The following is a 26398-nucleotide window of genomic DNA, read 5'->3' on the forward strand; positions in this document are numbered from 1 at the left end:
AGGAAAGATGCCAGTGAACATGAGGACAGGAGGAACGCTCGAGATGAGAGGTAGCAGGCTAGAATGCTGGGGCTGCTGCATGATCAAACAGACATGCTCCGGCGTCTGGTGGAGCTTCAGGAACGGCAGCACGAGCACAGAGTGCCACTGCAGCCGCTGTATAACCTCCCTCCCCCCTCACCATGCTCCATAGCCTCCTCACCCAGACGTGTAAGAACACGGGGGGGGGGTGGCGGGGGAGGCTCCGTGCACCCTCCCAATGCACCCCAGTGGACAGCCCAACCAAAAGGCTATCATTATTTTGAACTTTTTTAGTGGCCTTTTCCTTCCCTCATATCCTCCTTCCAAACCCCAGCCGGGCTACCTTCTCAGTTCTCTCCCTCTTTTTATAATCAATTAATAAAGAATGCATGATTTTTAAATGATAGTGACTTTATTTCCTTTGATAGCAAGCTGGGATCGAAGGGGGAGAACGAGTCAATCAAGGGGGTGGGTTTTCATCAAGGAGAAACAAACAGAACGTTCACACGGTAGCCTGGCCAGTCATGAAACTGGTTTTCAAAGCTTCTCTGATGCGCAGCGCTTCCTGGTGTGCTCTTCTAATCACCCTGGAGTCTGGCTGCGCGTAATCAGTGGCCAGGCGATTTGCCTCAGCCTCCCACCCCGCCATAAAGGTCTCCCCCTTACTCTCACGGAGATTGTGGAGCACACAGCAAGCAGCAAGAACAATGGGAATATTGGTTTGGCTGAGGTCTGAGCGAGTCAGTAAAGATCGCCAGCAACCTTTTAAATGTCCAAATGCACATTCTACCACCATTCTGCACTTGCTCAGCCTGTAGTTGAACAGGTCCTGACTACTGTCCAGGCTGCCTGTGTATGGCTTCATGAGCCATGGCATTAACGGGTAGGCTGGATCCCCAAGGATAACTATAGGCATTTCAACATCTCCAACTGTTGTTTTCTGGTCTGGGAAGTAAGTCCCTTGCTGCAGCCGTGAGCGTCATGAACCCTTCCCGGCCATCCCACGTTGATGTTGGTGAAACATCCCTTGTGATCCACCAGTGCTTGCAGCACCATTTAAAAGTACCCCTTGCGGTTTACGTACTGGGTACCCTGGTGCTCCGGTGCCAAGATAGGGATATGGGTTCCATCTATCGCCCCACCACAGTTAGGGAATCCCATTGCAGCAAAGCTATCCACTATGACCTGCACGTTTCCCAGAGTCACTACCTTTAGTAGCAGCAGCTCAGTGATTGCTTTGGCTACTTGCATCACAGCAGCCCCCACAGTAGATTTGCCCACTCCAAATTGATTCACGACTGACCAGTCACTGTCTGGCGTTGCAAGCTTCCACAGGGCTATCACCACTCGCTTCTCAACTGTGAGGGCTGCTCTCATCTTGGTATTCTGGCACTTCAGGGCAGGGGAAAGCAAGTCACAAAGTTCCATGAAAGTGCCCTTACACATGTGAAAGTTTCGCAGCCACTGGGAATCATCCCACACTCACAACACTATGCGGTCCCACCAGTCTGTGCTTGTTTCCCGGGCCCAGAATCGGCGTTCCATGGCATGAACCTGCCCCATTAACAGCATGATCTGTGGTTTTGAGAGAATTCCATATCCATGTCCTCATCACTCTCGTCGCCGCGCTGCCATAGCCTACTCCTCGTCGCCTGGTTTTGCAGGTTCTGGTTCAGCATAAACTGCACGATAACGTGCGAGGTGTTTGCAATGTTCATGACTACTGACTTGAGCTGAGCGGGCTCCATGCTTGCAGCAGTATGTCTGCACTGTTCACCCAGGAAAAAGGCGCGAAACGATTGTCTGCCGTTGCTTTCCAGGAGAGAGGGGAGGATGTACCCAAAACCACCCGTGACAATGTTTTTGGCCCCATCAGGCATTGGGATCTCAACCCAGAATTCCAATGGGCGGAGGAGACTGCGGGAACTATGGGATAGCTATGGGATAGCTACCCACAGTGCAACGCTCCAGAAATCGACCCTAGCCCCAGTACATGGACGCACACCGCCGAATTAATGTGCTGCCGAATTAATGTGCTTAGTGTGGCTGCATACATTCAACTTTATACAATCTGTTTTCAAAAACCGGTTTCTGTAAAATCAGAATAATCCCGTAGTGTAGACATACCCTTAGTGTATTATACTACCACTCACCATAGTATCTGCCCACCTTCCATGTGAAATCAATAGTAATAGCCATAGTGGAATTAATGGCACATCTCCCTTTTGGGGTCAAAATTCTTGTTGGGGAGGGACGTGGGTTTTATTTTATCAACTTTCTTCCAGGAGATTAGGGGGTGTCAGTGTTTGTAAATGTCATTCTTATGGTGGAAAAATTTTCAAAGAGGGAGGCTTTGCAGTGTTTCTTAAATGTGGTCAAAGAATAAATAAAACTGAGTAACTGAAGTTGTTGCTTGATTATTTTGCTATCCACTCAGTCAGTCCCTACTGATTGTCTGATGGTTCCACAATACAAATAGTTTTCTTAAAGTATTCCCTGGCTCTCTTCCCTCCACCCCTGTAACAATGCTGGTTCTGGTGGGACCCAACTGAGAGTGCCAATTCAGAACAAATTGCTTAAAGCAGGGCAGTTACAGCCCAAGGCTGGGGTTTCTCCATCTCTAAGGCAAACCAAACCAGCCAGCCAAAGAGGACGTTGGTCTCACCCCACTAGCTAACCACAAGTCACACAAGCAATTCCCTTAGACACTCCAGTTTCCCAGTATCCCCACCAGTGCCACTCGTTATGGGGATGAATGGTTATAAAAACCAATACCCCAGTAAAAGAAAAAGGTTCTCCCGATCCCAAAGGACCAAGCCCCAGACCCAGGTCAATATGCAAATCAGATCTTACCCACAAATCATGCTGTTGCCAATCCTTTAGAATCTAAAGGTTTATTCATAAAAGGAAAAAGATATAGATGAGAGCAAGGATTGGTTAAATGGACTCAATTACATACAGTGATGACAAAGTCCTTGGTTCAGGCTTGTAGCAATGATAGAATAAACTGCAGGTTCAAATCAAGTCTTTGGAGTACATCCACAGCTGGGATGGGTCATTCAGTCCTTTGTGTAGAGCTTTCATTTGTAGCAAAGTCTCTCCAGAGGTAAGAAGCAGGATTGAAGACCAGATGGAGTTGAGGCATCAGCCTTTTATAATCTTTTCCAGGTGTAAGAACACCTCTTTGTTCTTACTGTGGAAAATTACAGCAAAATGGAGTCTGGAGTCACATGGACAAGTTCCTGCATACTTTGCTGAGTTACAAGGCGTATCTGCCTTCTCTCAATGGGTCAATTGTATAGCTGATGGTCCTTAATGGGCCATCAAGCAGGCTAGGCAGAGCTAACACCAACTTGTCTGGGAGGTCACCCAGAAGCATAGCATAAGTTTGAAATATAGACAGTATAGAGCCAATATTAACTTCAACTACAAAATTGATACACACATACAGAGAGCATAATCATAACTAGCAAACCATAACCTTGTCGTAGATACCTCATTTGACCCCCTTTATACAAGACTTGGTGCCACTACAGGACCTTGGTTGCAACCATGTTCTATACGGTCCCAGTTCAAGTCAATAATGTGACAACCCCACAGAAGAAAATTTGCTACAGAAAGTTATTTTCCAAAGCATGGGAAGAGCTGGAGAAATAATTATGAGAGTATTCCATTTCTGAAAGTAATATTCTCTATTGCTTATGATTAATGATAAAGAAAATGTAGTTTTTACCTTAGAATTAGTGATATACATTCGTGATGGGAATAAATTATTTTTCCATTCCATTCTTTAAAAGTCTGAAAAACAAACCAGGGTTTCAGCAGTGGAACCAGAAGAGCTAAACTTCCTTATGGAAGTGTTTTTTAATCTCAAGGTCCTTGACTGGGACTTGAGAGATCTGGGATAAATTACTGCTTTTCCTACAAGCTTCCTATGTGACCTTGGGTAAGTCATTTAAGGAAGGAATTTTCAGATATTTATTAACCTAGAAGGATTTTTCAAAAGCTGCTATGCACCAAATTCACATTGAAACTAGTGTAGAGTTGGTTGAACTTGAAATTCCTATTCTCTGGGAAAGAGTGAAATTTTAAAAAGTTCCAATTTAGAATGAAAAATCAGAAATTTTAACACATTGTGTTAAATGGGAATTCTAAAAGAAATCATTTTGGAAAAACTGAAATATTTCATTGTGAAAATCTCAAAATTAAACCATTTTCAGTTTTTTGAAATAAACTCAAAATAGTTCAACATTTCTATTTTAAAATGTATTTTGTCCTTAAAAATAAAATAAAGATGTTAAAATTTTAAGTGTAAAATATTTAAATTTAAATTTCACTTTTTAAAAAAAATATGTAAAATGGTTGCTACTCTAATAAATGCCAAGTAAAACATCTTATTTCATTTTGTGCAAAGACTCTTCTGTTTGATATGAAACTGACATTTTGAACAACAACAAAAAAAAGCACTATACTAATTAGAAGAGATGCTATTTTTAATCTCCTAAATAAATGATTCCAGGTTCACAAAAGGTTATTAAAAATAGCTACTACTCTAATTAGTACAGTGTGAAATGTGCTTGGAGTTTGTCAGAATTTGGATAGAATGTCCCATGGACCACTTCAACTTTGAATCAGCATTTTCCAATGGTAAACTATTCCTTTGAAAAATGTCCAACTAGCTCTAACTTCACTTGAAAACCCCACTGGGTGCTTATAGGCTCCTAAATATCTTTGAAAATCTGACCCTTCATTTCTGTCTCTCACTATCAGTTATCCATCTTTCAAATTGGAATGACACTTCCTTTCTCCCACCCATTGTTTGTTTGTCTTTCCTATTGAAGCTGTGTATAAAGCAGGAATGATTTCTAAGTGTGTATTTGTATATGTGCTAGCAATATGCCCTGTGTTCTGCTGCTCATATGACATGAGCAATGCTTCAGAAATTTATATTCAACTTGTATAGGTTCAACAATTTTGTGATAAAATTTTCATTTTGATTTTAATACAACAATACCAAGATTTAAGATTTGTATATGAACAAAGGGCACTTTCAGTGCAAAAAGTATCTTACACCTATTTATCATCTGTTGGTTGATAATGGTAATATTGTGTCTCAAAATGCTAGGGTGTAGAGTAAAGTGTGCAGAATGTTAACTTGATTATTTTCATCACCTCTCCCTTATCCTTTCTCCGAGTGAATGAAATGAATTTAAACCGTAATGGATGTGGGATTAGTACAGAATGCCTTTGGCGACACATTTGATCTTGGCACATTTAATTAACATTTCTACAGCAACCAATTAATATTTAGCATTGTATTATTTACATTATAAAATGTACCTTGAAACTATTTAGCTTTCATAGATAAATTTTAGCATATGGTTGGTGGGAGTGAGGATAATCAGGGAAATGTAAGTTTACAATTTTTTTATTGTTTATAATTGAGGCTGCTTTTAAGATGATATAATCCATAATGTAAGTAAAATAGCTTTGAAAAACATAGAAATAGGCATGTCTCATGGATTTACATCATTCTTTGTTCCGTGCATGCAAGAAAGGTTAGGAAAGCTTGACTTCTTCTGCCAAGCTCCTTACCAATGGCTACTATACTTCAGCTGCTTTCAAAACCTAATATCCACAAAATACCATTTGAAATGAAGACTAGTAATACATTATTTGATTTACAAAAGTAAAGCTCTTGGAAGTAGACTTGTTGGGGAACTTGCTAATGTTTTAAAGGCCCTATGTTGTTTATAGCTTTTTCATGTGCACTCTTCATTACAATTACCAAGCCAACTCCTTGCTAACTTTTTGCTTTTCCTGATCTAAGTATCTAATGCAATCGGGCTCCAATTCCCAATAATAGTAAATAATATTACAAATAGTGGACCACAATCTGATCTCAGTAAATGTAGAATAACTCCAATAGAATAAAGTTAACAAGGACGCATACCAGTATTCAGAAGTCAGAATCAGTCCCAGTGCTTGCACAATAATATGAAGGTGTAGCAGGATTTTATTGTAATAAAAGTAAGTTTCTCCTTGGACACCATGAAAAGCTAAACACTGAGGCTTGGTCTACACTAACCCCCCAAATCGAACTAAGGTACGCAACTTCAGCTACGTGAATAACGTAGCTGAAGTTCGAAGTACCTTAGTTGGATCTTACCTCGGTCCACACGCGGCAGGCAGGCTCCCCCGTCGACTCCACGGTACTCCTCTCGTCTAGCTGGACTACCGCAGTCGACGGCGAGCACTTCCGGGTTCGACTTATCGCGTCCAGACAAGACGCGATAAGTCGAACCCAGAAGTTCAATTGCCAGCCGCCGAACTAGCGGCTGGGTATAGACGTACCCTACATTAAAACCTAAGCTGTTGTGTCTCGATTTGGTGGTGATTCAGTGAACCTGAGATGTTGCCCTTTGCTGTCAATGGGAGGGAAATCATGCACACAGCACTCACCTAAATGTTTAGGCCATTTCAGTTAAAGCTGTGTATATATAATATGTGATTGAACTGACTGAACAAGATTTTGACAGAAGACTTTTAACTGAATGCTGTAGTAGTTTTAAATGGTAACCCCCACACTTTTTTTTTTAATGCAAGGTTGAGTTCATTATGCAGGCTTCATATTTGTTTTGTTATAATTAGAATTGACTAGTCTTTTCCATTTGTTTCCAGATGGCTCTCCCTTTGTCTCTCCTTCTCCCATTCCATTTTTTCCCGTGAGATTAAAATTTCGAGAGATACAGATTACAAGCGTTTTCACTGCAAGAATCTTATTATAGAATTAGGCAACATTATCCAGGATTGTTGTAGCAGTTTCATACAGAAGATTCCATTAGTAGTGTATAAATATCAAATGATGATCAAGGTCAGGTACAAACTGTCAGGACTGTGGCTGTAATAAATGCAGAAGATCAGAAAATTGCTTCATAAAATATATGGCCTTGTTCCAAAACCAAATGTGCACCACAGAAACATATTAGAAGTGGGTATTTCAAGAACACTTGAAATAGGCCAGTTATAAAACATAGTGATGCATCTGAAATTTATCACATTAGCTGATTTCCTAGCAGTTTTTAATTAAAACTGTTCTCTTGTCAACAAAGCAGCTGTAATATTTTGTTTGTTTTTCTAACTTTAATATATTTTCTTAAATGTACAATTTTTGATGCCGGCACATATCTTTGATCTCTAGCAGGTGGGTAACTGCAATAGTAAAAGGGTATGCCACAGAATTCAGGAAAGCCTCTTGCAGGAATTTTTTCCCCTTCTCCATTCCTCAATCCAACCTAACTCTCAGATAGTGGTAGCAACTTAACATCTTTTAGCTATTGGAGGAAGAGAATGATTCTTGAAGCAGGAATGAGGTCTGGAAACCTATTCAGTCATATTACTTCCCTAGAGATCTGTTTTGAATCTTGGACTTCTTAGACTTAAAAGCCTTCAAGTCAAAATTCAACATGGAAACCATGAAATACATTCTCTGCTCTCTCTCAGGGATACTTCCTGACTTTGATCAACCTCCTGTAGCAGGTCTTATACATCCCAATCCATCATGGATGCCTGGAATTTTCAGAAAACTTAATTCAAATCTGGCCCCTCACTCTGTTCAAGATCTGGCAGACTTTACATGCATGTATTTCCACTGAAGTCAATGAGAGGCTTGGTTGCACAATTATAGGATCTTAAAATACAGCGTGTGAGAGAACATAATGAAAATACATTCATTATAACTTCATTCACGTAGTGGGGCTGTTCATCTGCTTGAAGTTAGTTGATGTACTCAATTGCCTTCCTGGTCAAGGCCCTAAAGCTGAAGATCTGGAGCAAAGGAGATCTGGGGAGGAGTAAAGTATATTCATGGTTGTTCCCATGTTGATTTGGGTATTCTTACAACACACACAAGACTAAGGAAGATTAAACATAATGAAATACCATGCAATTAAAAACCTTGGCATAAACAAAGGTTTGCTTTACTGTAGCAAAGTGAAATGACAATTGTTACACTACGAATCAGTTATGATATTTTTGAGCCTCTGCTTAGATAATTGCAGACCATTTCGCTCTTTATTTTTCAGTGTGTGTTAGTGGACAAAGTGTTAATTTGCATGTGTATGATGAGTGCAAGTATCTCTAGTGTGCATGTGCAGAATATAAGCAGAACACAGAAAAAATAACATCTGTGAGCAAAAAACAGTACAATGCTAAACAAAAATGCTTTTACCATCCACCTAGGTTTAATTTATTACAGAACCCAAGTGACTGTAAATTTACCTGACTGACACTGCTGTATGAACTAAATCTTTGTCTGAGGAATCTTGAGCCAGCATTCAAGTCATGCCCAAGGTCAATTCATTTACATTCAGTAATTAAAAAAGGCATATTGAAATGCAGTGAATCCTGAGTAGTATGCATGAAAGCTCATTTATCAGCCTATTATGACAAACATTTTATGCTATTAATGACTTTCCTTCAGACATGCTTATACATTTCAGATTGTAAAATGACAGGTTTGTTGGCTTCTTGAAGAGCTTTATTGTACTGAATGAGCTAGTTGGAAATTTTCTACATTCCCAGTGGACTACAAGGTTTGACATGAAGAGGTTCTGTGACATATGTCTGTAAGCTGGACATGCAAAAGAATTTTCATCTTTGTTCTAAATGTGCTGTGATGACATTCAGCTAGGTACAAGTGGAGAATTTTTTTTTTTTGTCTGTAACAATGGCAGGGCTGGGAAGTGTTCCTTACATAATTAAAAAATAGCGCTCTATTATGCTAACTTACAGTTCATACAGGAAAATACAGTCTGAATGTCACCCCAGTTTTCACATTGACTGTTTTTCACTTTCCTCTATCCTGAGATCTTGGTTTACATATTGAAAACCTGCTTTGTAGCCTACTGTACAGTCAAGACTCCATTGCCAACCCAGCACAATTTTTCAAATATTCTGCCCATTCCCATAAAAGTCCTATAGGTTTTTTTTTATTAAGAAATTGTAATAAGTCATTATTTAATCTCCTGCTCAAGCCTGTAACAATCATTCCCACATGGTTGCCGATATTTTTACAATCAATTCATGATGTGCTTTCTGAAATTTTCTTGCAATAGTGAATTTAATTCCACAGAACGAGGTTTGCACTGCTGGTGTATGTCTGGTTTAAGACAGGATATTGGACTTTGCACAAAATAATTCTTTTATAAATAAAAAGGACAAGGATTCCCATGGACCCAGTGCCTGAAATGGTTTTATTGTATCTGTAAGAACAGGAAGAAGTATAGTAGTCTCTGAAAAACAAATTTTGCATTCAATAGCACCTATTCTAGGATAGCAAGAAATCTTGAATTCAAGTTTTGGAGGGGATGATATGAGGAGGTTGCCTACAATGCCATATGGTCCATCTGTGTCTACTATTAGCAAATATTTCCAACTGCTGGCGAAGGGGCATTAGATAGAGAGGGCTCTGAGTTATTACAGATAATTGTGTCTGGCTAGTGGGTTTTGTTAACGTGCTCAGAGTCTAACTGATCATCCTATTTGGGGCTGGGAAAGAATTTTCTCCCATGTTAGATTGGCAGAGAGCCTGGGGATTTTTCCCCTTCCTCTGCAGTGGTGCATCAGTCACTTGTGGTTTGAACTAGAATAAATATGTGGTGGATTCTCTGTAACTCAAAATCTTATAGTTAAGATTTGAGGGCATCAGTAACTCAACCAGAGGTTATCAGGCTATTCCAGGTATGGGTGGGTAAGGTTCTGTGGCTTGCAATATGCAGTAGGTCAGACTAGATGATCATGATGGTCCCTTCTGGCCTTAAATTCTGAGTCTATGTATTATGCAAATAGACAATCTAAATTAACACTGCATGCATCCAAGTGAACAATAAAAATGAAAAGGCCATTTCTGAAATATAATTCCTATTTACTGTAGTAGTAATGAACCATATGACCTTCCATCTAGTACTTAGGATGGCAATGGGAGCTGGCTTGCCTTGAAAAGATAGAAGTGAAGTCTAATAGAACTGAGGCAGATTGGTAAAAGGCCAACATAACACTAATACACTTTCTACAGCAATGGCCTATCAATGTCTTAATAGCAGTAGTGGTGTGCTAGTGGTGTTTTTTTAATAAGTGATGTAGCAGGGGTTTATCTATATTACTGATCTGAAAATGGCCTGCCCTTGATGGTTATGGCCAAGGCCCCTGGAATTCTGCAGCACTCAAGTGCCCATTTCTGCTGTAAGAGCAAGAGGGTTTAACAAAGATTTTTATAGATTCTGTGCCATTGCTGCACAATAAGATGCCTGATGAGTCTCTTATTAGCAGCATCGTTCCAGAGAACCTGCAGGAATGTTCTCCTCTAGACAAATACACACAAGTATAAAAAGCCAGAGTTTTTGAAGTTTGCTATATGAAAATGCCTGCCTACATTTACATATATTCTTTACTTATGCAAATTCACAATGTGTTTACCCAATGCCACATCAGGAATTTGTGCATACAATTATGACCAGTTAGCCACCTCACTGTGCACATCCAGTATTTGTGCATAAACTGTCAAATGGAAGTATGTAGCTGGAAATCCTATAGAGCGGCATCATCATTTTAAAAATAAACCTCGGAAGTACTTGGTTTTTATTTCAAGGGACATTTTTGCTTGTTAAAAAAATTCCTTCTTTCCCCATCTCTCATGGCTTTTCTTCTTTCTTTGTTCCCACTTTCTCCCGCTCATCTTGCCCCTCTCAATGTCTTGTCTTCACTTTTCTGCTCCCTCTGCTCTCCTTTATGTGCCTCTCCCTTTCCATCTTATTCCACCCTTTGTGTTTTTTCAGAAATGCTCTTTCAGTTAAATGAGTGGAAAAGATGAGTGAAAAGGCATGAAGATTCTTGTCAGCTTACATTTCTTCAGTGGCTTGTCCTGAGCAATGCAGCATTTGCCACAAGCATAGAATCACAGTAAACCAAAGTGAGACCAGACTAGCAATTTTCACCCCTCCTATATTTTTTAGGCTTAGATGATGGCCATAACTAATTTCATATTCATACTGCAGAATAGACCTGAACTAACCCCCTGGAGAGAGAATAATACTCAATCATTGATAACGATGGTTTAATCATGCCTGACCACTGTTAGTGTCTAACATAGCGAGTGTAGCTGAGGCATTCTCGGAATGGTCCACGCTCTCTCAGGACTTACTGTAAATCTTTGGCAAGAGTTAAACTATACAAGAAATGTGTGTGCAATACTGCATCTGTTATAAGTAAATAGTGAAATAGAGTATTTTAATTAACATGAATCCAACCTGTATGTTTGTCACTGAAGTGTGGATTAATAGTTCTGACTAGAGACATGCATTTATATTTTTAAGACTTAATTGAAACACTGAGGTTTGAAGAGGAGCAGCTGAGCTTGAAATAGTACCAATGTGAATCCGTTTGTGTTTTCTTGCAACATTACTGCTCTCTTATGGGGTTGGCTTCTGGTGGTCTGTCATTAACTGATATTCAAAGGCTTTTAGTAAATTTTTATTTATTGAAGTAAGGAATGAAAATCTCCCTTCCTCCCCAACCATCCCAGTGTATGTTACTAATGCATTTTCAATATAGTTATACTCAGTGGCTCAAATAAGTCACTTAATGGCTGGCATATTGGCATCTCTATTTACCTGTTTAGTGCTTAGATACTTTGTAGTGCCTTTCACTGTAGTAAGATAGAAAAGCAACCTCTTATTGAAGGTTTGTTTATTTTGAGAGAAAAAACAATATTGGAATCACTTATCTGAACCCCCTAAACCTGGACCTAAACCACTCCTGGTTTCAGGTTTGGGTTTACAAACCCCAACCCACTCCTGATTTTGCTTACCTCTGTAGGTGAATTCACCATACAAATGCATAGTATCAAGATGCGTTCACCTTAGAGAGCAAGTATATGATTTTACACACATTTGGGATCCCGTTTCTAGATTCATTTCGATTTTAAAAAAATGTTGAGGGTTCAAAGAATGGCAAAACCTCACTTCTTCCATTGCCCTCCTTCCTTCTCCTTGTATGTCTTCTCCTATCTTCTTATTACTCCCCCCACTCCAAACATGTTATGTAGTGTTGTCTGGTTTTGTATGGTTTGGTCTTGCAGCTTGAATAGCTGTAAAATGCACAACAGCATAATTCTATATCTGATCCTGTGACGCATGTGGAATTTGGAAAGAAATACAAGCTGTAAGTAGTTTATATTTTTGTACTTTTCATTGGCTGTTTCTTTATTAAATCAATAAAAACAAATTAATCACAAGTGTTCCTGCTGGATATATATGTTGCTTCATGATACTATTTGTTTTAATCTGATCCCTGGGGTTTTTACTGAAGATGACAATGCACTTTGAACTACTTTTTATTCTGAGGAGTAGAATTGATGTCATGTACAGTACAAAGAGATGTATTAATGTTCTGCAAATAGTTTCTGTCGACTGCATTTGATTCACAGTTAAGTCATTGTCAAGTTCTCAGTCTTTTTTTAGCTACGGCAAGCATGATTCATGAATGAGGTAATCATATATTTGCTTTTTCCACTGCCCAATGTGCACAACCTTCAACCCTATACAATCAATGCATAGAAGTGAGATATATACCAGCTATCTCTATTGTAACCTTAACCATAGTGGAGCTACTCATAGAAAATATAATGCCTCACTTCAATTTTTTGGGCCACTATCTTTTGATAATCTTCCCAGAGGTACTTCAAGAAGATTGTACTTGTACAATTGTACAAACACTAGAGTATTTACTGAATGGTGTCTGGATATTGTTTTAAGATATTACTTATGAGAGAGAGATGAACTTCAAAGGGGGTTGAGAAATAGCTATGGGCTTCAGATCCCCAGTCACTCTCAATTTTCAGAAGCATTATATAGTAGCTATAGTGACTAGTAGCTGTAGGCCTGAACTACCTATGTGCTTAGAGCCTTCTATGCTGTCCCACATTGCATGCATATGATCAGCCCATCAACCAGAGCACAAACCCTGCTTCCATGTCCACAGTCCTGTTTGGCTGGCACCCCTGGAGTGTTGCAGGAATTGAATTCCTTAGCTACCTTGATCTACATCTCACCTAGAAAAATATCCTTTGGTTCGGACACCTTGCTTCCTAGACTATGCTGACAGGTTGTCAGGTGTCACAAACAGGTGTGCACATGGAAGGGTAATTCTAATCTCAGAGACTTTGTAAGTAGGCATGGGGTGTTCAGTGGAGTGTCAAGGCCTCGGCGTATGGAGCTGGAGTCATAGGTGTGAAGGGAGCTACTTACTTTGCATAAGGGCTGGCTCTGTTTACTCTAAATGGAGGCAATCCTGTCCAGTTCATCTGTAGTTACTGAATCTGCCTGTGGTACAGAATGACTTTGAATGACAGTCCAGAAGATATAACTATAAAATCAAGGAGAGCCCATTGTTCTACAGAGTTACTTCTACAAAGTTAATATAGCCCTGAACTTTTGACTGCCATCATAATCTCCATTTGTCAGTTGTCACATTTCTTATCCTTCCTTTTTAGCAGCAGAATGAATTTCTGCAGTAGGTTCATTCAGGATCAGTGGATTAATCACTAGCTGGTTCACCATTCACAGCCTCAAACATATAGGAAATCTTGAGACGCATTATTTCACTGGATATATTTTGCTTCTACCTAAAAGCTTAGGTTTAATGTTTTATCAAGGGGAAATGGAAAAATACAAAGATGCATCTCGTTTGAATACTAAGTGGTGGTGGGGGGAGTTGGTACTGCAGTGTTCATGGGAGAGAACAAATAGGACTCAATTGCAGGGGTTATAAATGGGGATAGTTCATTTAAGCTGCTGGACACATGTACTGTGTAGTGGTTCCGAGTCCCCTAGCTTCCAAGCTAACACAGTCTATGCTGCCTACTGTCATTACTGGGAGCTCCCCGAGTTCTAGTTTTGAGTAAGCAGATCACTGAATGTTACACTGGGCAGTTGACTCACTTAGAATTTTAGCTGAGAGAAATTCTACCCATTCTTCTTTTGTATAGAGCAGAATAATTTTAAATGGTCAGAAAGCCGTAATTTGAAAATTATTTCCAAAGCAATCTGTAGGAAGCAAATTGCACACTGTAATGTCTTCAGCAATTTTGCTGTGCAAGATACAGTACATATTGATTTTTCATTTTACAGGTTTGATAAGGCTTGTGAAATGTTTTAGTTATTAATCCAGAATATTTATTCAAAAAGGTTGCAAGGTGCCAAGTTTGAAGATGAATTGCCTTTTTTTTTTTTTTTAAAGTATCAGATCAGCATTTTTTTCCTGAAGGGAGTTTTATTTTCCACACACCATACTGGGTCACTCATACTGTGCTACTTAGCTCTTATAAAACTGGCAAAGTTTATCTGTTGCTTCAGGGGAAGACTTTTTTTTTCCAAAGTCGAGCACGATAGTTTGGCACCCAACTCACCTCATTGTCGATGGGGCACCTGTTTTTGAAAAACTCCCCCTTATTCTCACATTTACCTCCATATCCCACAAACCTGGTATTATCTAATTTGTAGTATTATAGAGTATTGGGAGCTTTAAAATACAGCTGATACATACTGCGAGTACGGGAAGTATTATTTCTGACATTTTAAATGTGCAAGGAATGTATGTTAGTACTGGACAGTACCGTTTTTTTTTGTCATAGTGGCACTAATGAAAGACTGGATATATTTTACACAGACATATTTCAGTCTTTCAGCTGTTGCTAAAATATTGATTTTGCTATTCACTATTCATTATTTTATGACGTTCACCTGAGTCATGACTCACATTTGTGCTCTTAGAATTTGTTACTGTAGCTTTTATAAACGAGGGAAATTAGAGATTTCCAGATGGCACACACACAAACAAAGTATGAACCTTATGAACCATATTTACCTGAGCATTCATGGGATTATTATTGTCATGAACATCCTCTCAAACAAATAAACAAAAATCACTCATGCAGATATTAACTGAAAACAAAAAGGGTCACAAATAACACAGCAGTGAATCTGAGGTTTTTATTTGAACGTACACAAATACATTTCTGGCATATTTACTCAGCACTATATATTACTCACAAAGCACAGTTACATGTTCATAACTTGTGACAGAATCTATCCTGGGGACCAGATTTACAAAGGTGTTTAGGCTCCTAAAGATGTAGATAGGAGCCAAGAAGGTTTTCAAAAGCACCTAGACTTCAGTTGGAGTTAGTGCTATTTTCAAGAGCATCTAGGTGCTCATTTGTATCTTCAGGCACCTAAATAGTTTTGTAAATCTGACCCCAGATTTTTGTTTTTCATGGAAGTAAAGATATAAAGAATATGACCAATATACTGTATTTCAGGTACAGGTAAACTGGCATGATCACTTAAAATGTATGTCCTGTTCATTATGGAAAAATATAGGCACGCAGGATTCTTTCTTTGTTTCAACTACCTGTACCTGGACATAGGTTGCTGCAGTGAGGATACAGTAAAGCAGTTCAAAGAGGAAGTTTAAAAAGCAAGGAATAAAATGTAGATGAATGTATTTGAAACGGGAATCTAAGTTTTTTCTAGATTGGTTAACTGTTTTTTGGGGGTGGGAAAGTTATAGTTAAGGGGACTGCAAATACCACACTCATTGAATGATACAGTAAACAGAAAATCTTATTGGTGTCTTGGCTCGTTTTCAGTACACCAAACTTGGAGAGGTAAACTTGTCATGTCATTGCATTGTCAGACCACGGATTGTTCTTGTACAAAGTTAGGAAAATGGATAATAAATGGCGGAAGGAAAAAACACTTGTAAGATTGGCATTTTAATTATAAAAACAACCCTATTACAAGGTTCTTGGTGTCTTACCATGTATTCTTTACAATCTATTTCCCATGAACAATTAAGATTTGGACACAGTAGGAATAGAGTTTGTTGTTGTTACAGTGTATTTTGCAGTTGTAATGGGAACATTTTGTAAACCTTCACTTCTCAATAAAAATAGTAGTAATATATTCCCATTTTCTACAGCCTTGAGAGGCTTTATTCCTCCCCTCTCCCCAATATACTATAGTTTTAGGCTTAAATAGAGTGGTGCTTTTCCTTTATAATCTTTTTGACCAGCTTTGCTCCTTGACATCTTTGATGAAGCTACTAATTAGTTTTGTGTTTCATCTGTGTTTAGGAAAGAGATTTATTATGATAGCACCCGCTTGTGCCGCTGCTAATTAGTCTGCCAGCATTTTTCATTACAATTCTCTGGTTTTCGTGGGAGTAGAGTGCTCTCCACTTGACTCTTGAGAATGTTTGTGTGTGATTGGGGCACTCTGAGGGACTTGCAAGCCACCCACTAAAAATCTAAGGGAAACGACCTCATGAGTCACCCTTACATCTGGAAGGAAAACATGGTCCATCCTTCCTTTATGTTAAGAAGGAGGGGGGAGGGGAGAAACAAAAATGGGAGGTGTGAAAATGGGTTTTGTTAGCAGGCAAGCTACAGTGCAAATAAAACATTCTAACAAACTAGAATATAGAGCTGCTATTTTCAGATGTTCGCACAAATATCTACTTAATATCACTGCAATAGCTACATAACCCAATAACCCAATAGAAGTGATGTTTTTTCCCAGCTGGAAAACAGTTTTTATTCCTGGACAGTCTGTTTTGTGGGTAGGTCTCTACCTTAAAATGCCTAATTTTTATGTTACTGTATGTGGCATATTATCTTTTAATGGGTAACAGGTCTGTTTCTCAAGAACATGAGTTCACTAATATGTGCATGCACTTGCACATTCTAAAAAGCAAGTACAGTTGTGTGCCCAACTTGGGTATGTGGCTGGCTATTTGCATATGCAAAACACTTGAATCACCACCACCAGGGTAAATTTACACACACATCAGATCCCACATATTTGATATTGCAGTCTCAATCAAATAATTTGGAATCTGACCAGAATTGCTTGCTGTTCTGATTTTGGAAGAATTCATTGCCTCCTCATATCAACTATGTTTAGTGGTTTGTGGTGTAGCAGAACTATCCCTGCAACTTGAATTGGGTCTGATCGGATTTTTTAGGATATGGTGCAAAGAATACTAGGAGAGTGCTGCTGTGCACTGGTAAACTGCTGCCATGATCCACCCCAGAGATAGCTGCTTATCATGACAGGTGAGGTGGTTAGTCCAAGTATAATTTAACATTTATAAAGTGCTTTGTGAAAGGTAATATAGCTTTATGAATAGAAGGTAGCTTTACTGATTGTTGCATAGTAATAATTCAGACACTTTGAGAGCCTTTCAAGTAAAAGTCTATGCGAATATTTTTTGGTTGTTGGCATCTTTAACATTTGTAAAAGCGAGAAGGTGGAGAAAGAAATGGAACTATATTGTAGCTTTCTTTGCATTGTATGCATGGCAAAACCCCATATAGAAGGTGTATTAAAATCTGTTAAATCAAGTCTTTAGCTAATATCACAACATACTGTACATTTAATTATTCCCCTTTCCTATCTAGTCTTTGACTTATTTCCTCCTCTTAATTTATTTTATCATTCTATGTTGATAAAGCTGCTCTCAGAAATAGTAGCTCCTCAACTCCTTCCAGCCTATATAGCTTTTTACACATAGCTTGTAACTGGTGTCTTTAAGGAAAACTAGTTAGAAATGTATAGTAATTGGAGGGGGTGAGGGAGGAATGAAGCACTTTGTGTTCTGACACATTGCTACAGTTCTGTAGCTTTTGTCCTTTAGAGGGCAAAGACAGAGCTAATAGTCTGAGTTCCAGCAAAATCAAGCATAAAACACTTTCACGTCAGTGATGATCAAAAGGAGGAGAGGAGAGGTTCATGTCCTCTGCCAGGTAAATTGAAGTTGTGAATACAAAAATTCTGTTACAGAATCTTCCACAGCCATCTCTGCCCTATCAGGAAGCTCAGTTACGTTTTCTGTTTTACCAACAATCTAAATTTGTTAAACTTTGGACTCCTGGCACAAGACAGAACCCTTCCCTTTAAAAGCCCCCAGAACGTATGGGCTAATAATGGCACTTTCAAAGAATGAAAATATTAGTGTACTGAAAACTAGGAAATGAATCCAGAAGTGTTTGTTTCCTGCTCTGTAGGATGATCTGCTAACAAAAACCACTTAGTGCGTTCATTAAAAAGATATAGGCACATCTGGAGATACCCAGCACAACTACAGAAAAGGGAATACAAATGTACCATAAACTCCAATCCTGATAATCAGTGTATTCCTTACAATGCCACAATTAAATCTAGAAGACTGGGAGAACACACATATACAAATTAGTTGAGATAAGTAATATATTACAGACTCTGAAAAGTTTAATTATCTTGTCAAAATCCCACATTACCAGTTGGTCTGGGCTTAATGACTGGGTTTGAATTTCACTGAACTTCAAAGACTGGGAGATGTTTTCAAATCTGATAGGTAAAAATGAGAAATGATGTTAGAAGTTATTCTCAGCCAGATAGAACACCGAGTTACTGTCTTATTATTGCAGTGTAATATATCACAGAGAGCAGATAAACAAACCCGCTTCTGATTAGTTTCCACCTCATTTATCTACTTTGCACAAATTAACTACTGTCCTTGACATCTAGAGGTGAAACACTCAAAATTCCTAGTGCTTGCAGACTAGTAATATTTCCATGTGTTTAGAGCTTTTCAGTATGCTGCGCTACACAAACTGCTGACTCTAATCTTGGGCTGTGTGTGTGCGTGCACACCACCATGCAGCCCCTTCTCTCCCCCACACAAACATTTTAGTTGGGGAGGGGAAATACAGACACATGCACAACTATCTATTTCAACCATCTCTGTCCAGAATAAAGGAATGCTACACATTAGTTTAAGATGGAGTGAAGAGGATATCCTATCCAATTTAAACCATAGTGGAAGTTTTCAGTAGATAATTATCCGAATTGGTGCTTTATTTAGCTAAATACATGTGACTGATGACCAGATTTTAATAAAATATACAGAAGAATTGTATGCCAGCCATCAGAATCTGAAGTTTACATCTCTCCCCACTCCCCCCAATAATCCCACTGGCACCATGTCAGAATCAATATTGACTCAAAGGATAGACTGCCAACTGCTTAATGCATTATCTTGTTTTCCTCTCACCCCATGCCCCTCCTTTCTTGCTGGCCTTTCATACAAGTCCTAATCTACTCCAGTCCTTGGTTGTGATAGCTCAGTGACATGGCAATAGAATAAATTATTTAGAAATCATGAAATAATATGGACCAGGTATTTTGTCACTGGCATTCAGTACCAGCTTCAAAAGATGGACAGCAAGAAAGAAGCATGAGGAGGAGCAAGAAGTTGTCACTTCTGGAGACACAAGGCACAGAATACGGCCTACTGTCTCTCAGGCAGAGGGAAGCACGTTGGTACACTAATGTGGGAGAAACTTGCCCTACAGTTGCCATATTCCCAGGATTTGTGTACTTACTAAATAGAGGGTAAAACTCTTTATCTAGCACATTTTTAAGAGCACTAAAATTAACTGCAATTTATGGTGACACTTCTTTGATACATATTTTGAGGTCACTGAAAAGTGAATTTTCAGCAGGCCTCTAAAAATGATGTGATTGCATGAATTTGCATGTTTATGTGAAAATTAAGTACTATCATTAGCTCTCTGCCTAAGGAGTTTGAATGCACATTTGCCTGTACTCATTTGCATGCTAAAACAGTTTTGCATGCACATATTTAGTCAAGTTTTGGAAGTACATTGAGAATTTGGCCCCAGATTTAAGTACCAAGAAAAGATTGTAATCAGAACAGTGTGATAAGCACAAAGTGTAGATTACTTCCTATTGCACAGCATTTCTAAGCAAAAAGGCATGTCTGAGAATGCATCTGAATTCCATGTGAAAACTTGGTACGGAAGAATAAAGCTGTCACTTCTGCCCTAGAGGGTAAATGGCAAGCGTGGTTTTCAATTAAATATTGCCAGCACTGATCCAAACAGTCAAAACTGATCATTACAATGAGGTGGCCTGTAGTGTTTGTGCTATGTTTGGGAGAGTGGATTTCAATGTGATCAGATACCATGCCTAGTGCATGTCTAACAAAGACAGCCACTTTAACCAGTATGTGAATCAGCAGACTTGGAAAACTTCTATTATCTGTCCCTTCTGTTAAAACTTCAACGCTATTCAAATAATTATTTAGGTAATATAACTTAATGAACAGCTTCAGATAAAATGCATATTATGCATCTCCTGTGAAACTTTAGAAAGACTGGTTTAGATTGTTTAATTTTAAACATGTCTACATGTTAGCATGTCTATGAATAAAAGTAATTGTACTAAAATTGTTTTAGCAGTATAGAATGACTAGATCTCTAAAATATAATCCTTTCTCCATACTGCTTAAGCCTCATTGAAACAAATACAATAATCTCTTCCATCTAAAATAACATAAGAGGACACGGGCAAATGATGATTCATATCCAGGAGGAACACTGGAGATGGGAAGTGACAACACAAATGTCTGTGCAAGAATATGTTCATATCATTCTGTAGGACTGAACATAACATAGTCTCTTTACCCCCAAGGGTAGTAACAAGCAGATATTGACTTCTTTGGAGGTGAATATCTTCATATATTGACTGTGTGGTGAAGCCAAAGTCAGCATTTTCTTCAAGTGACAACAAATTTTGATGTTCAATGAAATAGGAGGAATGGGTTTTGGTTTTTGTGACTTTGGTCCAATGTGACAATCACTTTCTCAGGCAAGTTCCGGGAATGGAAGGATGTTTAGCAGTCAAGTTTACATTGCTCTGTGTTTCCAGCTCAAAGAAATTAATCATGCCTTCCATTTTCCTGAGTGCTGAGACTCCCCTCAGAGATGTAGGGTAGAAGTTTTACTACACAAAACAAAAGTACTGTCACAGGCTTATGCCCCCCTTATCACACATGTGACTGGTGGATATGGGGAGAGACTTGGGGTAATGCAAATTGAAATGTTCTTCTTTTAGGGGATGGGGCTATCTGTCACCCACTCTAGGGAAGGCAGGTGCTGCTGTATGCTGGCTCTGGCTTCATTAAATTTCTTAGAAAATCTGATTTAAACATTATTCTTTTGGATACCCTTTTTGGCACAATAGTGTAATAAAACAACAAAGGATCCGTCCATGTAACTATCTGAGAAGTGTATAGCTACTGTGCATTTCTTTAAAAATGTGCTGTAGTTGGAGGTTTTCTAACTTTCCTTAGTTTAAAAATCTCTTCCTCCTTTTGCCCTTGTTCTGCTAAAAGGTTCTCTATTTATCCTCTTATCTTTTCAAAGTGTACAGTGTTGCTAGGCCAACACTTAGAAACTAAATGCAGCTAAATAAGCAGCCTGATTTTTTGAGAGATAGTGAGCACCTGTACCCTCCCCCCCCAAAAAGTCACATTTGCATTTAGAAATCGGATTTTGCAGGTGAAGAGTAGGTAATGTAGTTAGCTTTGCGTAAGGAATAATTGTATGTGCAGTTTGCGGAAGGCACTTCATTGATACTGTTAACTGGTTTATTTTGTACTTAATTGACAGGCACAATTAATGTTTCCACAGCTGTCAACCTCCCCTTCCACTGTCCCATTTCCTCAACAATATGTTAAACCCTCTTGTTATGCACTGTCTTGTAAGCGCTCAGTGGTAGGAACTCTCTTCTAATGCAATGAGATCTTCACTGGGATTTAAAAAAAGAACAGGAGTACTTGTGGCACCTTAGAGACTAACAAATTTATTAGAGCATAAGCTTTCGTGGACTACAGCCCACTTCTTCGGATGCATATAAGAAGTGGGCTGTAGTCCACGAAAGCTTATGCTCTAATAAATTTGTTAGTCTCTAAGGTGCCACAAGTACTCCTGTTCTTCTTTTTGCGGATACAGACTAACACGGCTGCTACTCTGAAAACTGGGATTTAAATGACTGTTAGGAATGCAACATTGAAAACTTGGGCCAGAGTGTGTGTTTTATTTAATTAAACTGTGCTGTGCCCTTAAAATAAAAACAGAGTGTGTGTGTGTGTGTGTGTTTGTGTGTATGCGAGAGAGAGAGAGAGAGCAGTAAAACTAGTCAGACCCTGACATGTTTTGTACCTGGCTCATGTTTTATCTGAACCCAAAAGCTCCAGGGTTTTGAATAAATGGCTCTCATTTGGGTCTGTATTTAATTTCTGGTACCACAGCCAGGTTACAATTTTCTCTAATGAATCTATTGATGTAAATTATTTATTTATTTGTGAAATGTTTAACTCTGTGGATTGATCATAAACAGCTCTCCGTAAATGTTCAGTATTTGATATTGAATCTACATTAGTTGTCATTGGACAAAAAAGGCATATGTCATAGTTTCTGTTACAGTAGATTCTCTAAAACTTTGTACAGCTTTATTTCTCTGTTACAGTATGTGTGTGAAAACGGATCATTCTGCACATACACACTAACTTAATCGCTGGCCCAATTTCACTATAACTTCCAGAAACAGAACTATTTTACTAGTGAACATTTCTAACTTTATCCTCTGAATAAAATAATGAATTTTCCTCCCAGATAGAAATTTACTATTTCTACAGAGAAAACAAATTTCTGTAATGAGAATTGCCACAAAATGATTTTATTTTCTGTAAACCTGATTGGTATTGGAAAATGATCAGAATTGTTGTACTACTCTAGCGTGATTAGAGAACCGAGGATCACACTTACTACATCTACACTTAAGTGGCTTAAGTCTTGATTTAGCAATGAGCTGTATGTTGGCAGAGATCCAATAACTGCAGTCAGGCCCTGCATGGGTCTGCCTACTCATTGTTCATTGTGGGATCAGTACTATAGTATGTAAGTCAATTCAATGAGAGGTTTATATGAGTGATAAAAATGCTTTTGTTCCTATTCCAAAGAGAAAATTAATACTCTATAGCTGAAGTTGAGGATATACAGTACATACTAAAATTCAAGAGGCTTTCAGTAATGATAAATTACTGAAAACGCATTCAAATATACTTACTGAACTATTAAAATAGAAATAAATTGGATATCCAGTTAGGAAAAGCTTATAATCTGTTTCTTGGCTATACCAGGTTCCATGCCCTGACCTATAAAATTGCTCTCTCTTTTTTTCTTGGCAATGAGATTAATCATAAATGCAGGCATGAATTTTTTGTACACTCAGCTTCTCATTTCAGCTGTATAAGTGGCAGAGGAAAACAATGAGGCAGAATTTAAACCAGAGATTAACTCTTATCCAGAATAAATCTGCATCTTGGTTGTAATTCAAGAGGTGCATAAAAACTAATTTTTTGTCACTATAATGGAAGCTGAGCACAATTCCTGGGCTTTTTTTCTGTTTCATTGCTACATGTGAAGTGAGTGGTAATTTTGCCATTGACTTCAACAGAAAGATTGCGCCTTTTGATGCATGTATGTATATGTGTGTGTGTGTGTGTGTGTGTGTGTGTGTATGTATGTGTATATATACACACACACACACACACACACACACACACATATATATATATATATATAAAAGGTGCATGTCATGCACCTGGATTTCCTTCAATTCCTAAAAAGTGGCAGTTAGCTGGTCAGAAATTTTCTGATGAGAGATTTTCCAATGGAACCCTGCCTGGCAAGCTGATGGGGAAATTTCAGAAAGCCTGAGTTTTGGCCTGCTCTTTCTGAGCCCCCTTTTTCCCTCCTCCCGCCCCCCCACAATATGCTATAAAACCTCCATGGCCCACCTACCTGTGCCACAACAACTTTTTCTCCATATCCAGTAAATTAAAAGCCAGGGCTGGTGTTAGGGGGTAGCCAGCAGGGTAACTGCCTGGAGCTCCATGCCACCGGGGGCCCTGCAAAGCTAAGTTGCTTGGGCTTTGGCTTCAGCCCAGGACCCCAGTGAGTCTAATGCTGTCCCTGCTTTCTGGTTTATTTTGGCAGACCACTTGAAACCACTGATTTAGTACATTTAGTGGGATATCTAGATGGAAGCCAAATCAGCTTTTAACTCCAGGCTCTTTTCCAGGCTTTCAAATAGCAGACCTTATTCTAGTACTTCTGGATCCAAAATGAAGAAGAGCCTTTGCTTTCTTTAAAGATCCTGCACTTCTGCACTGCAGTTTCCTCCCCCCCCCCACCTCTGGGAACACTGAATTCTCAAACAAAAATGAAATGTCTGTGGATGTCGTTCTTCACGTCCAAGTTTAAGGGGCACCATGCTTGCCATAGTCAACTCTGCAGTATTTAAAAGGAAGCTCAAAATGCTGATAGGTTTTTAGCTGAAAAATAGATTAAGACAGCTAAGTGACTTCTTAAAGGCTAAGTCTTGCTCTCAGAAAAACAAAGACAACCTTCTGGGCTCTGTTTCCAAAGACTTAAAAGACTTTTCTGGATAAATAAGCTAATTTTGTCCTAAATTGACTTGTCTACTAGGAAAATTGCAAGTCTCAAAAATTGATTAAGGCACCAGAAACAACTGCAAGTGACCTGTTAATCACTGTACAATATGAAGAAATTGAAAGCATGTAACAGAAGAACCGAAAGGCTCTAGAGCTGAAGATAGACCTGATTTCCCTCAGCCTATAGACATATCTGACAAACCCATACACTCCTGCAATAGTCTTAAAAAAAAAAATCAATAACTTAATCAGATTTTTAGAAAAGCAGCACGTGCAAGGAAAACTATCATGGTGGTTATTTTTTTTCATATCTAGGTAATTCATGCTCTGTTTTGCAAAAAGAAAACATCCTCTCTCAAATGGACAGGTTTTCTTTCTTTTCTTGAATCCTTGAAGGTCATGGTCTCTGAAAGAAATTCTTAATGTACATGTGGGTGATGTGTAGTAGAAATGGGTTTTTAAAAAAAAATCCTAAAAACATTTTTTCTAGGTCGCAGGGATTTTATCACATTTTAGCTGCTACGCTTTGTGTAAATCCATACAAGATTCAAAACTACAGGAGTGAGAAGAGTCGGGTCTTTTAAGTACTTCAGTATGATCACTTCTGTCTTTTTTCCTATAACACACCAACTCTTTTTTCAGAATATCTTTTTCAGAGAACCCTGACTTACACCGTTAATGCTGGTCGTCTAGTTAGGGCTAGCATTTTCATAGGAACTGTTCTCTTAACTAATAGCTTCAAACAGTGGCTAATGAGTGAAACCTCTTGGTGTACTGGCCAAAGAGGAAGGGGAATTGTAGATGAGTATTATCCCCAAGCTAGGAGAGGAAGGGGAGATCCCCTTCTGCTTTAAACAGAGGAGGGACAGTTGTGATATCTCCAGGATCCACCTTATTTGAACACCTGGATCCAAGAAGTGTCTTGAGAGGTGATGGATTTGTGTGTCTGCTCCACCTCAGACTTGCTGTATGTCCTTTGGCAAGTCACTTCATTTTTCTGTACAGATGTGGAACTGATGCACCTTTCTGCATCGTAATGGTGTTGAGGATAAATACATTAAAGATGGTGTGGAGCACAGTAGTTGGGGGACCATATAAATACCTGAGAGAAAGATTGTCTTCTGCATCTTATCATTGTCATGGCTGTACCCTGTGTATGAAGGATGTCATATAAACTCACTTTGGCCCTCAAAGCTGTTCCTCGTAGTTAGTGTATATAGCATAAGCTAATAGTATATTAGATGATGGAACACCTAAGAATGGCCATATTGGGCCAGGTCAAAAGTCCATCTAGCCCAGTATCCTGTCTTCTGACAGTGGCCAATGCCAGGTGCCCCAAAGGGAATGAACAGAATAGGTAATCATCCCCGTCGTTCATTCCTAGCTTCTGGCAAACAGAGGCTAGGGAGACCATCCCTGCCCATCCTAGCTAATAGCCATTGATGGACCTATCTTCCATGAATGTATTGAGTTCTTTTTTGAACCCTGTTATAGTCTTAGCCTTCGCAACAGCCTCTGGCAAGGAGTTCCACAAGTGCATTATGTGAAGAAATACTTCCTTTTGTTTGTTTTAAACCTGCTGCTTATTAATTTCATTTGGTGACCCATAATTCTTGTGCTATGAGATGAGTAAATAACACTTCCTTATTTACTTTGTTCACACCCAACATGATTTTATAGATCTTTCATATCTCCCCTTAGTCATTTAATTTCCAAACCGAAAAATCCCAGTCCTTTACACACAATATTCAAGATGTGGGCGTACCATGGATTTATATAGAGGCAATATAGTTTCAGTCTTATTATCTATCCCTTTCTTAATGATTCCCAACATTCTGCTCACTTTTTTTGACTGCTGCTGTACATTGAGGGGATGTTTTCAGAGAACTATCCACAAGGAATCCAAGATCTCTCTCTTGAGTGGTAATAGCTAATTTAGACCCTATCATTTTAT

At 38.8% G+C, this 26398-nt stretch overlaps 1 long non-coding RNA gene across 1 annotated transcript in view; it reads left to right on the plus strand.

Moving 5' to 3' along the window:
• The window catches only part of LOC135975693 (uncharacterized), a 115726-nt gene that overhangs the window by 47087 nt on the left and 42241 nt on the right, over positions 1–26398 (plus strand). The window lies entirely within an intron of this gene.

The sequence above is a fragment of the Chrysemys picta genome, chromosome 14, assembly GCF_011386835.1.
Source record: "Chrysemys picta bellii isolate R12L10 chromosome 14, ASM1138683v2, whole genome shotgun sequence".
Lineage (NCBI taxonomy): Eukaryota > Metazoa > Chordata > Testudines > Emydidae > Chrysemys > Chrysemys picta.